Raw genomic sequence first — 11,546 nt, forward strand, 5'->3', positions numbered from 1 at the left:
TAAGTAAATTGTGTTTATAGCATGTCATCCTCAGGTTCAGTTATGTTGTGAGGGAATGGTTTTGCCAATTTAATAAAGTATAAATAATTTTAATTGGTCCTGGACCACCAAACTATGCTACCAGTGCAAGAACCCCAGTTTGGAAACTACTGCCATAAAATAAACCTTTTTTGTTTTTTTTAAACTACATGTAATACACCTTAGATCTCAGTTCCTAAAAGGTTTTAAACCCGTGCATACAGTAAACTACACATATTTAAAAATCCTACACCGGGCACAAGTGCTCACGGGCCAATTTCATGGCAGTCTCGGATAGGAGGGCATTGTGGATTCACCAAGGGAATGCTGATGCTGACTCCAAGAAGAAAGGGAGTCTCTTCCCTATGAAGGTGAAGCCTTGTTTGGCGACGACCTAATTAATTTGGAAAACACAGGGGTCAGCATACCCAGAATGCAATGAATGAACCTCACCCTGGGAGAACAATCTTCATGACCATGGTATCTCCTATGCAAAATAAGTATGATTTGGGATAGGGCTGGGGAGGAACGCTGCTCAGGCACATCTCTGTCAAGTAAAGGAGATTCAACTGAGGCAGCACAAGGGAACTCTCATCTGGGGACAACAACTGCAGGGAGAACACATAATTTCAGATTAACATGGGAGGGCAGAAGGCTGCCTAATACTGAAGCACCCCCAAACAACAAACCAAATGCAACAACTAGTGCAAGCATTCCTGGGGGAAGGCCTGCAGCAGATGGATTTGCATATGGTGATGTCATCCAAGCAGTGGGTCAAAGTTGGCTTCAACCCTCGTCTGCATATGAAAAGAGAAAAGGGGCGTGCAGGGCATAGCGGCCTTTTGCGGTGCTTGGATGACCCCTAGTTCGCATTAAACACCCCCACCCTCCTTCGGTGTGGGGCTCATGTTGGCAATGCCCCAGCCCTTGAAGCATTCAAGCTGATTTCTTGCAGCAGCTTGGCACTGTAACAGCTCCAGAGCTGCTCTGTAAGGCAAGTAAAAGGGTGTGGGCCCTGCAACACTACCTGTAGTTCGCATTGTCCGTTGGAAGGCACAAAGTAAGCAGACAGGAGGAGAAGTCAGGATAGTGCACAAGGGTATAGAAGGGAGGGGCTCAAAAAAAAAGAAGTGGAAACAGACAGCAAACTAGGCTGGAGAGAGACCTGAGACAAAGAGATCTGAATTAAATGAAAGCCGACCAGGGGAAACACAAATTATGCAGTCAAGTGTCCCACATTTGGGGAAATCACAGGAGCAGCACACCCAGAGTGCAATGGGTGAGCCTTGCCCTGGGAGAAGCACCTTCCTGATCATAGTATCTCACCTGACAGGTAAGTAGGAGTTGCGCTAGAGCTGGGGAGGGTCGCTGCTCGGGCACCCCCCTGTCAAGTGAAGGAGATCCAACTGAGGAAGCACAAGGGAACTCTCGAAAGAAGAACAAGGCTAGAGGAGGATCTGAGACAAAGAAATCTGACTGTTACCAGAGCTGACCAAAGGAAAGCACAAACAGTCCCCCACTACCACAAATAATGCAGTCGAGTTTCCCACATTTGGGGAAATCACAGGGGTCAGTATACCCAGAATGCAATGAATGAACCTCACCCTGGGAGAACAATCTTCATGACCATGGTATCTCCTATGCAAAATAAGTATGATTTGGGATAGGGCTGGGGAGGGCCGCTGCTCAGGCACATCTCTGTCAAGTAAAGGAGATTCAACTGAGGCAGCACAAGGGAACTCTCATCTGGGGACAACAACTGCAGGGAGAACACATATTTTCAGATGAACATGGGAGGGCAGAAGGCTGCCTAATACTGAAGCACCCCCAAACAACAAACCAAATGCAACAACTAGTGCAAGCATTCCTGGGGGAAGGCCTGCAGCAGATGGATTTGCATATGGTGATGTCATCCAAGCAGTGGGTCAAAGTTGGCTTCAACCCTCGTCTGCATATGAAAAGAGAAAAGGGGCGTGCAGGGCATAGCGGCCTTTTGCGGCGCTTGGATGACCCCTAGTTCGCATTAAACACCTCCACCCTCCTTCGGTGTGGGGCTCATGTTGGCAATGCCCCAGCCCTTGAAGCATTCAAGCTGATTTCTTGCAGCAGCTTGGCACTGTAACAGCTCCAGAGCTGCTCTGTAAGGCAAGTAAAAGGGTGTGGGCCCTGCAGCACTACCTGTAGTTCGCATTGTCCGTTGGAAGGCACAAAGTAAGCAGACAGGAGGAGAAGTCAGGATAGTGCACAAGGGTATAGAAGGGAGGGGCTCAAAAAAAAAGAAGTGGAAACAGACAGCAAACTAGGCTGGAGAGAGACCTGAGACAAAGAGATCTGAATTAAATGAAAGCCGACCAGGGGAAACACAAATTATGCAGTCAAGTGTCCCACATTTGGGGAAATCACAGGAGCAGCACACCCAGAGTGCAATGGGTGAGCCTTGCCCTGGGAGAAGCACCTTCCTGATCATAGTATCTCACCTGGCAGGTAAGTAGGAGTTGCGCTAGAGCTGGGGAGGGTCGCTGCTCGGGCACCCCCCTGTCAAGTGAAGGAGATCCAACTGAGGAAGCACAAGGGAACTCTCGAAAGAAGAACAAGGCTAGAGGAGGATCTGAGACAAAGAAATCTGACTGTTACCAGAGCTGACCAAAGGAAAGCACAAACAGTCCCCCACTACCACAAATAATGCAGTCGAGTTTCCCACATTTGGGGAAATCACAGGGGTCAGCATACCCAGAATGCAATGAATGAACCTCACCCTGGGAGAACAATCTTCATGACCATGGTATCTCCTATGCAAAATAAGTATGATTTGGGATAGGGCTGGGGAGGGCCGCTGCTCAGGCATATCTCTGTCAAGTAAAGGAGATTCAACTAAGGCAGCACAAGGGAACTCTCATCTGGGGACAACAACTGCAGGGAGAACACATATTTTCAAATGAACATGGGAGGGCAGAAGGCTGCCTAATACTGAAGCACCCCCAAACAACAAACCAAATGCAACAACTAGTACAAGCATTTCTGGGGGAAGGTCTGCAGAAGACGGATTTGCATACAGTGATGTCATCCAAGCAGTGGGCCAAAGTTGGCTGGAACCCTCATCTGCATATGAAAAGAGATTAGGGATATGCAGGGCATGGCGGCCTTTTGCGGCGCTTGGATGACCCTTCGTTCGCATTAAACACCCCCACCCTCCTTCGGTGTGGGGCTCATGTTGGCAATGCCCCAGCCCCTGAAGCATTCAAGCTGATTTCTTGCAGCAGCTTGGCACTGTAACAGCTCCAGAGCTGCTCTGTTATGCAAGTAAAAGGGTGTGGGCCCTGCAGCACTACCTGTCGTTTGCATTGTGCATTGGAAGGCACAAAGTAAGCAGACAGGAGGAGAAGTCAGGATAGTGCACAAGGGTATAGAAGGGAGGGGCTCATAAAAAAAAGAAGTGGAAACAGACAGCAAACTAGGCTGGAGAAAGACCTGAGACAAAGAGATCTGAATTATATGAAAGCCGACCAGTGGAAACACAAATTATGCAGTCAAGTTTCCCACATTTGGGGAAATCACAGGGGCAGCACACCCAGAGTGCAATGGGTGAGCCTTGCCCTGGGAGAAGCACCTTCATGATCATAGTATCTTACCTGGCAGGTAAGTAGGAGTTGGGCTAGAGCTGGGGAGGGTCGCTGCTCAAGCACCCCCCTGTCAAGTGAAGGAGATCCAACTGAGGCAGCACAAGGGAACTCTCGAAAGAGGAACAAGGCTAGAGGAAGATCTGAGACAAAGAAATCTGACTTTTACCAGAGGTGACCAGAGGAAAGCACAAACACAGTCCCCCACTACCACAAATAATGCAGTAGAGTTTCCCACATTTGGGGAAATGACAGGGGTCAGCATACCCAGAATGCAATGAATGAACCTCACCCTGGGAGAACAATCTTCATGACCATGGTATCTCCTATGCAAAATAAGTATGATTTGGGATAGGGCTGGGGAGGGCCGCTGCTCAGGCACATCTCTGTCAAGTAAAGGAGATTCAACTGAGGCAGCACAAGGGAACTCTCATCTGGGGACAACAACTGCAGGGAGAACACATATTTTCAGATGAACATGGGAGGGCAGAAGGCTGCCTAATACTGAAGCACCCCCAAACAACAAACCAAATGCAAGAACTAGTGCAAGCATTCCTGGGGGAAGGCCTGCAGCAGATGGATTTGCATATGGTGATGTCATCCAAGCAGTGGGTCAAAGTTGGCTTCAACCCTCGTCTGCATATGAAAAGAGAAAAGGGGCGTGCAGGGCATAGCAGCCTTTTGCGGCGCTTGGATGACCCCTAGTTCGCATTAAACACCTCCACCCTCCTTCGGTGTGGGGCTCATGTTGGCAATGCCCCAGCCCTTGAAGCATTCAAGCTGATTTCTTGCAGCAGCTTGGCACTGTAACAGCTCCAGAGCTGCTCTGTAAGGCAAGTAAAAGGGTGTGGGCCCGGCAGCACTACCTGTAGTTCGCATTGTCCGTTGGAAGGCACAAAGTAAGCAGATAGGAGGAGAAGTCAGGATAGTGCACAAGGGTATAGAAGGGAGGGGCTCAAAAAAAAAGAAGTGGAAACAGACAGCAAACTAGGCTGGAGAGAGACCTGAGACAAAGAGATCTGAATTAAATGAAAGCCGACCAGGGGAAACACAAATTATGCAGTCAAGTGTCCCACATTTGGGGAAATCACAGGAGCAGCACACCCAGAGTGCAATGGGTGAGCCTTGCCCTGGGAGAAGCACCTTCATGATCATAGTATCTTACCTGGCAGGTAAGTAGGAGTTGGGCTAGAGCTGGGGATGGTCGCTGCTCAAGCACCCCCCTGTCAAGTGAAGGAGATCCAACTGAGGCAGCACAAGGGAACTCTCAAAAGAGGAACAAGGCTAGAGGAAGATCTGAGACAAAGAAATCTGACTTTTACCAGAGGTGACCAGAGGAAAGCACAAACACAGTCCCCCACTACCACAAATAATGCAGTCGAGTTTCCCACATTTGGGGAAATCACAGGGGTCAGCATACCCAGAATGCAATGAATGAACCTCACCCTGGGAGAACAATCTTCATGACCATGGTATCTCCTTTGCAAAATAAGTATGATTTGGGATAGGGCTGGGGAGGGCCGCTGCTCAGGCACATCTCTGTCAAGTAAAGGAGATTCAACTGAGGCAGCACAAGGGAACTCTCATCTGGGGACAACAACTGCAGGGAGAACACATATTTTCAGATGAACATGGGAGGGCAGAAGGCTGCCTAATACTGAAGCACCCCCAAACAACAAACCAAATGCAACAACTAGTGCAAGCATTCCTGGGGGAAGGCCTGCAGCAGATGGATTTGCATATGGTGATGTCATCCAAGCAGTGGGTCAAAGTTGGCTTCAACCCTCGTCTGCATCTGAAAAGAGAAAAGGGGTATGCAGGGCATGGCGGCCTTTTGCGGCTTGGATGACCCCTAGTTCGCATTAAACACCTCCACCCTCCTTCGGTGTGGGGCTCATGTTGGCAATGCCCCAGCCCTTGAAGCATTCAAGCTGATTTCTTGCAGCAGCTTGGCACTGTAACAGCTCCAGAGCTGCTCTGTAAGGCAAGTAAAAGGGTGTGGGCCCTGCAGCACTACCTGTAGTTCGCATTGTCCGTTGGAAGGCACAAAGTAAACAGACATGAGGAGAAGTCAGGATAGTGCACAAGGGTATAGAAGGGAGGGGCTCAAAAAAAAAGAAGTGGAAACAGACAGCAAACTAGGCTGGAGAGAGACCTGAGACAAAGAGATCTGAATTAAATGAAAGCCGACCAGGGGAAACACAAATTATGCAGTCAAGTGTCCCACATTTGGGGAAATCACAGGAGCAGCACACCCAGAGTGCAATGGGTGAGCCTTGCCCTGGGAGAAGCACCTTCATGATCATAGTATCTCACCTGGCAGGTAAGTAGGAGTTGCGCTAGAGCTGGGGAGGGTCGCTGCTCGGGCACCCCCCTGTCAAGTGAAGGAGATCCAACTGAGGCAGCACAAGGGAACTCTCGAAAGAAGAACAAGGCTAGAGGAGGATCTGAGACAAAGAAATCTGACTGTTACCAGAGCTGACCAGAGGAAAGCACAAACAGTCCCCCACTACCACAAATAATGCAGTCGAGTTTCCCACATTTGGGGAAATCACAGGGGTCAGCATACCCAGAATGCAATGAATGAACCTCACCCTGGGAGAACAATCTTCATGACCATGGTATATCCTATGCAAAATAAGTATGATTTGGGATAGGGCTGGGGAGGGCCGCTGCTCAGGCATATCTCTGTCAAGTAAAGGAGATTCAACTGAGGCAGCACAAGGGAACTCTCATCTGGGGACAACAACTGCAGGGAGAACACATATTTTCAAATGAACATGGGAGGGCAGAAGGCTGCCTAATACTGAAGCACCCCCAAACAACAAACCAAATGCAACAACTAGTACAAGCATTCCAGGGGGAAGGTCTGCAGAAGACGGATTTGCATACAGTGATGTCATCCAAGCAGTGGGCCAAAGTTGGCGGGAACCCTCATCTGCATATGAAAAGAGAATAGGGGTATGCAGGGCATGGCGGTCTTTTGCGGCGCTTGGATGACCCTTAGTTCGCATTAAACACCCCCACCCTCCTTCGGTGTGGGGCTCATGTTGGCAATGCCCCAGCCCCTGAAGCATTCAAGCTGATTTCTTGCAGCAGCTTGGCACTGTAACAGCTCCAGAGCTGCTCTGTAAGGCAAGTAAAAGGGTGTGGGCCCTGCAGCACTGCCTGTAGTTTGCATTGTGCATTGGAAGGCACAAAGTAAGCAGACAGGAGGAGAAGTCAGGATAGTGCACAAGGGTATAGAAGGGAGTGGCTCAAAAAAAAAGAAGTGGAAACAGACAGCAAACTAGGCTGGAGAGAGACCTGAGACAAAGAGATCTGAATTATACGAGAGCCGACCAGGGGAAACACAAATTATGCAGTCAAGTTTCCCACATTTGGGGAAATCGCAGGAGCAACACACCCAGAGTGCAATGGGTGAGCCTTGCCCTGGGAGAAGCACCTTCATGATCATAGTATCTCACCTGGCAGGTAAGTAGGAGTTGGGCTAGAGCTGGGGAGGGTCGCTGCTCGGGCACCCCCCTGTCAAGTGAAGGAGATCCAACTGAGGCAGCACAAGGGAACTCTCGAAAGAAGAACAAGGCTAGAGGAAGATCTGAGACAAAGAAATCTGACTTTTACCAGAGCTGACTAGAGGAAAGCACAAACACAGTCCCCCACTACCACAAATAATGCAGTCGAGTTTCCCACATTTGGGGAAATCACAGGGGTCAGCATACCCAGAATGCAATGAATGAACCTCACCCTGGGAGAACAACCTTCATGACCATGGTATCTCCTATGCAAAATAAGTATGATTAGGGATAGGGCTGGGGAGGGCCGCTGCTCAGGCACATCTCTGTCAAGTAAAGGAGATTCAACTGAGGCAGCACAAGGGAACTCTCATCTGGGGACAACAACTGCAGGGAGAACACATATTTTCAGATGAACATGGGAGGGCAGAAGGCTGCCTAATACTGAAGCACCCCCAAACAACAAACCAAATGCAACAACTAGTGCAAGCATTCCTGGGGGAAGGCCTGCAGCAGATGGATTTGCATATGGTGATGTCATCCAAGCAGTGGGTCAAAGTTGGCTTCAACCCTCGTCTGCATATGAAAAGAGAAAAGGGGCGTGCAGGGCATGGCGGCCTTTTGCGGCGCTTGGATGACCCCTAGTTCGCATTAAACACCTCCACCCTCCTTCGGTGTAGGGCTCATGTTGGCTATGCCCCAGCCCCTTAAGCATTCAAGCTTATTTCTTGCAGCAGCTGGGCACTGTAACAGCTCCAGAGCTGCTCTGTAAGTGCTAAAACACACGAGGCGGCTGTCGCCGCCCGGCAAACACACGGCCGGCTTTTAACTGCTGCCGTGATGTAAAGACACATGCAGCGCAATGTGTCCTTACACACGGCACGGTGCCGGCCCAGCTGCCGGGTAACAGCCGGGACTCACCACTGAATAGTCCGGCTGCCGGCCCGTGCTCCTGCCGTCTGTCTGATTCAGTGTATAAGCACTGTCAATGAGTGCTTACACACACAACAGCTATTCGCCGGGAACGATGTGTTTCCTCACCCATACATCACATGGTTTATTGATAAAAACACTACAACCCGCCCACATCAGTGCACTCACTGCAGGCGTAGTTTGGAGAAAATGGCAGAGCTAGATATTGACACTGAGAGACTGATTTCCTTGGTAGAAATCAGACCAGTTTTGTGGGATAAAACTCTTGAAGTTTATAAAGACAGAAATGCCACCAGAAAGGCTTGGCACGAGCTTTGCTGTGATTTGAAAGCTGATTTCAATGAGCTTGCTGAGAATGATAAAGAACTGTTTGGTTAGTATTTGATTTATTGTTTCGATTTATAATACAGTTGTGTCATTTATATATATATATATGTCTATGTATATGTGTGTGTTTGTGTTCTTTTCGGACTCAGTACATTTTTCTAATCAACTTTCTATTGGGCCAAACTGGGAATACTTTTTTGTTGTAGTTTTCTGTGTCAAGCAACTGTGCACCAGTGCCGTAACTAGACATTTTAGCGCTGTGTGCAAAAAACAGCATCAGCGGCCCCCACACTTATGTAATATAAGGGCAGTGTGCGCCGCAGCCGTTCCAAAAAATATAGGGTCATGGCTTCATGGGGAAGGTGTGTGGCCACAAAAGAATCCCAATTCATACTACGGTGCACAGTAGTCTCTATTATTTAAATTACACCGCACAGTAGCGCCACTACACCAGGTAGAGCCCCTTTTACACAGTACGGCTGATAGATTCCCCTTTTTACACATTACGGCAGACAGAGGGGGGTCATTCGGATTTGATCGCTCACTAGCAACTTTTGGGTGCGCTGCGATCATAGAGTCGCCGCCTATGGGGGAGTGTATTTTCACTTGGCAAGTGTGGGAACGCCTTTGCAGCTGAGTGGCCCCAAAACAGTTTTTGCAGTTTCTGAGTAGCTCTGGACTTACTCAGCCACTGCGATCACTTTAGTCTTTTTGGTCGTGGAATTGACGTCAGACACCCGCCTTGCAAACGCTTGGACACGCCTGCGTTTTTGCAAACACTCCCAGAAAACGGACAGTTGCCAACCATAAACACCCTCTTCCTGGCAATCACCTTGCGATCGACTGTGCGAATGGATTCTTCGTAAAATCTATCGGCCAGCACCGATCCTCTTTGTACCCGTAGGACGCGCCTGCGCATTGCAGTGCATATGCATGCACAGTTTGGCCAAGTTTTAACATGATCACAGCGCTGCAAAAATTTCCTAGCGATCGAACAACTTGTAATGACCCCTAGAGTCCCCCCTTTTACACATTACGGAAGACAATCCCTGTTTAAGCACATTACGGCAGCCAGTCCCCCTTTTCACACATTCTGGCACACAGGATTTCCCTTTTTCCACATTACGGCAGCCAGTCCACCTTTCATACATTAGGTAAACAGGAGAGAGAGAGAGATAGATAGATAGATAGATAGATAGATAGATAGATAGATAGATAGATAGATAGAAGATAGATAGATAGACAGACAAATAGCAGCGCTATGTAATTGGTGGCAGCGTCACATGCAGCTGTCCCTCTCCTTCCGCATTGGCTGGCCGCCGCCGCTGTGAATGCTGGGATGAGGGAGGCGCATCCCAGCATTCACAGCGGCGGCGTCCAGACAATGCAGAAGGAGAGGGACAACTGCAGCAGCGCCACCAACAATTACACTGCGCTGCTGCAGCTCCAGAGTCCCCCTACTCCTCCCCTGCCCCCGGAGCTGCTCCTCTCCGGCGGCAGCACACGCACACAGGCGGCTTGTAGTGACTCATTACAATGCCGCTGATGACTTACCGACGCCGGAATCCCAACAACACAATGCCGACAGGGGTGGCGAGCGGAACGCAGCCCCTTGCGGGCTAGCTTCGCTCGCCACACTGCGGGCACGGTGCCTCGCTACGCTCGGCACACTATTATATTCTCCCTCTATGGGTGTCCTGGACACCCACGGAGGGAGAATATGTTGGGATTGTGGCAGTTGGGATTCCGTCGGCGGTATCTTGACCGCATCCTACATATATATATATATATATATATATATATATATACACACACACCAGGGCCGTAACTACGTGTGTGCCAAGGGGGCTTGGCACACAGCGCAGTTGCCCTGAGGGCGCAACGGCCAGCGGCATGTAATGAGTCAAATTGACTCATTACATGCCGCCGAAGTCTGCGCCGTGCGCCCCGCTGTGTAGGGAGAAGAGGACCAGCGCCGGGCAGCGGAGAGAAGGAGGAGGAAGGAGGGGGAGCAGTGAGCCGCAGCAGCGCTATTTGATTGGTAGTAAGCGCCGCTGCAGCATCCCCCTCTCCTCCTGTATTGGCTACCCGGCGCTGCTAAGGATGCTGGGATGCGGTTTCCCAGCATCCACAGCAGCGCCAGGCAACCAATACAGGAGGAGAGGGGGATGCTGCAGCGGCGCTTACTACCAATCAAATAGCGCTGCTGCGGCTCCCTGCTCCCCCTCTTTCCTCCTCCTTCTCATCTCACACAGCCTGCACCGAGAGGAAGCTGCACGAGGAGCCTGTCAGCGGGGAGAAAGTAAGTATATTCTCTCTCTCTCTCTCTCTCTCTCTCTTGGTCACCGTCTGCCGCAATGTGTAAAAAGGGGTCCCGTCTGCCGCAATGTGTAAAAATGGGGACTGGCTGCCGCAATGTGTAAAAAGGGGGCCTGGATGCCGCAATGTGTAAAAAGGGGGCCTGGCTGCCGCAATGTGTAAAAAGGGGGACTGGCTGCCGCAATGTGTAAAAAGGGGGACTGGCTGCTGTAATGTGTAAAAAGGGGGACGCTGTCTATTGTAATGTATAAAAGGGGCGCTACTGTGCAGCGAAATTTGAATAATGTAGATTACTGTGCACCGTAGTATGAATTGCTATTATTTTGTGGCCACGCACCCTTCCCCTTTAAGCCACGCCCCTATAAATTTTTTGCGCACGTTAGGCGTGCACTGCCCCTATCTTACATTGGGGGGGGCGCCACTATCGTTTCTTGCACACAGCGCTAAAATGCCTAGTTACGGCACTGACACACACATACACACACACACACACAATGTACATCCACCGTTACTCCCACTAAAGTCCGTACCGGCCAGGTGCTCACCCAGGTAAGATACCTCACAAATACACTACGAACTCGGGTGCCACTCAAGGGTCTCTGCAGTTAGTACAACAGACAGTGGATCTTGTAAATCAACGTTTTGATTTAATGACTAAATCGTCATCAGGATGTGAAACTGAGGCCGATTTAGACATGAAATGGAAACGTTGATCTACAAGATCTACTGTCTGTCGGACTAACTGTGCAGACCCTTTAGTGGCACCAGACTTCGTTGTGTGTGTGTGTATATATATATATATATATATATATATATA

At 49.6% G+C, this 11,546-nt stretch overlaps 12 non-coding genes across 12 annotated transcripts; all 12 read right to left on the reverse strand.

The window, feature by feature from the left end:
* Nucleotides 1-1,196: 1,196 nt before the first annotated feature.
* LOC135015601 (U1 spliceosomal RNA) lies at nt 1,197-1,359 on the reverse strand. The gene has a single exon (XR_010213821.1). It is a non-coding gene; the product is annotated as a U1 spliceosomal RNA (small nuclear RNA).
* A 152-nt stretch (nt 1,360-1,511) lies between these two features.
* On the reverse strand, nt 1,512-1,673 carry LOC135015607 (U1 spliceosomal RNA). The gene has a single exon (XR_010213827.1). It is a non-coding gene; the product is annotated as a U1 spliceosomal RNA (small nuclear RNA).
* Nucleotides 1,674-2,347: 674 nt separating this feature from the next.
* Nucleotides 2,348-2,510, reverse strand: LOC135015602 (U1 spliceosomal RNA). Its single transcript, XR_010213822.1, has one exon. It is a non-coding gene; the product is annotated as a U1 spliceosomal RNA (small nuclear RNA).
* Nucleotides 2,511-2,662: 152 nt separating this feature from the next.
* Nucleotides 2,663-2,824, reverse strand: LOC135015609 (U1 spliceosomal RNA). Its single transcript, XR_010213828.1, has one exon. It is a non-coding gene; the product is annotated as a U1 spliceosomal RNA (small nuclear RNA).
* A 675-nt stretch (nt 2,825-3,499) lies between these two features.
* LOC135015603 (U1 spliceosomal RNA) lies at nt 3,500-3,662 on the reverse strand. The gene has a single exon (XR_010213823.1). It is a non-coding gene; the product is annotated as a U1 spliceosomal RNA (small nuclear RNA).
* Nucleotides 3,663-3,814: 152 nt separating this feature from the next.
* Nucleotides 3,815-3,978, reverse strand: LOC135015606 (U1 spliceosomal RNA). Its single transcript, XR_010213826.1, has one exon. It is a non-coding gene; the product is annotated as a U1 spliceosomal RNA (small nuclear RNA).
* Nucleotides 3,979-4,652: 674 nt separating this feature from the next.
* On the reverse strand, nt 4,653-4,815 carry LOC135015604 (U1 spliceosomal RNA). The gene has a single exon (XR_010213824.1). It is a non-coding gene; the product is annotated as a U1 spliceosomal RNA (small nuclear RNA).
* A 152-nt stretch (nt 4,816-4,967) lies between these two features.
* On the reverse strand, nt 4,968-5,131 carry LOC135015597 (U1 spliceosomal RNA). Its single transcript, XR_010213817.1, has one exon. It is a non-coding gene; the product is annotated as a U1 spliceosomal RNA (small nuclear RNA).
* A 672-nt stretch (nt 5,132-5,803) lies between these two features.
* Nucleotides 5,804-5,966, reverse strand: LOC135015600 (U1 spliceosomal RNA). Its single transcript, XR_010213820.1, has one exon. It is a non-coding gene; the product is annotated as a U1 spliceosomal RNA (small nuclear RNA).
* Nucleotides 5,967-6,118: 152 nt separating this feature from the next.
* LOC135015598 (U1 spliceosomal RNA) lies at nt 6,119-6,280 on the reverse strand. The gene has a single exon (XR_010213818.1). It is a non-coding gene; the product is annotated as a U1 spliceosomal RNA (small nuclear RNA).
* A 674-nt stretch (nt 6,281-6,954) lies between these two features.
* LOC135015599 (U1 spliceosomal RNA) lies at nt 6,955-7,117 on the reverse strand. The gene has a single exon (XR_010213819.1). It is a non-coding gene; the product is annotated as a U1 spliceosomal RNA (small nuclear RNA).
* Nucleotides 7,118-7,269: 152 nt separating this feature from the next.
* Nucleotides 7,270-7,433, reverse strand: LOC135015605 (U1 spliceosomal RNA). The gene has a single exon (XR_010213825.1). It is a non-coding gene; the product is annotated as a U1 spliceosomal RNA (small nuclear RNA).
* Nucleotides 7,434-11,546: the final 4,113 nt, after the last annotated feature.

Source organism: Pseudophryne corroboree, unplaced genomic scaffold (genome assembly GCF_028390025.1).
Source record: "Pseudophryne corroboree isolate aPseCor3 unplaced genomic scaffold, aPseCor3.hap2 scaffold_2960, whole genome shotgun sequence".
NCBI classification, from domain to species: Eukaryota; Metazoa; Chordata; class Amphibia; order Anura; family Myobatrachidae; genus Pseudophryne; species Pseudophryne corroboree.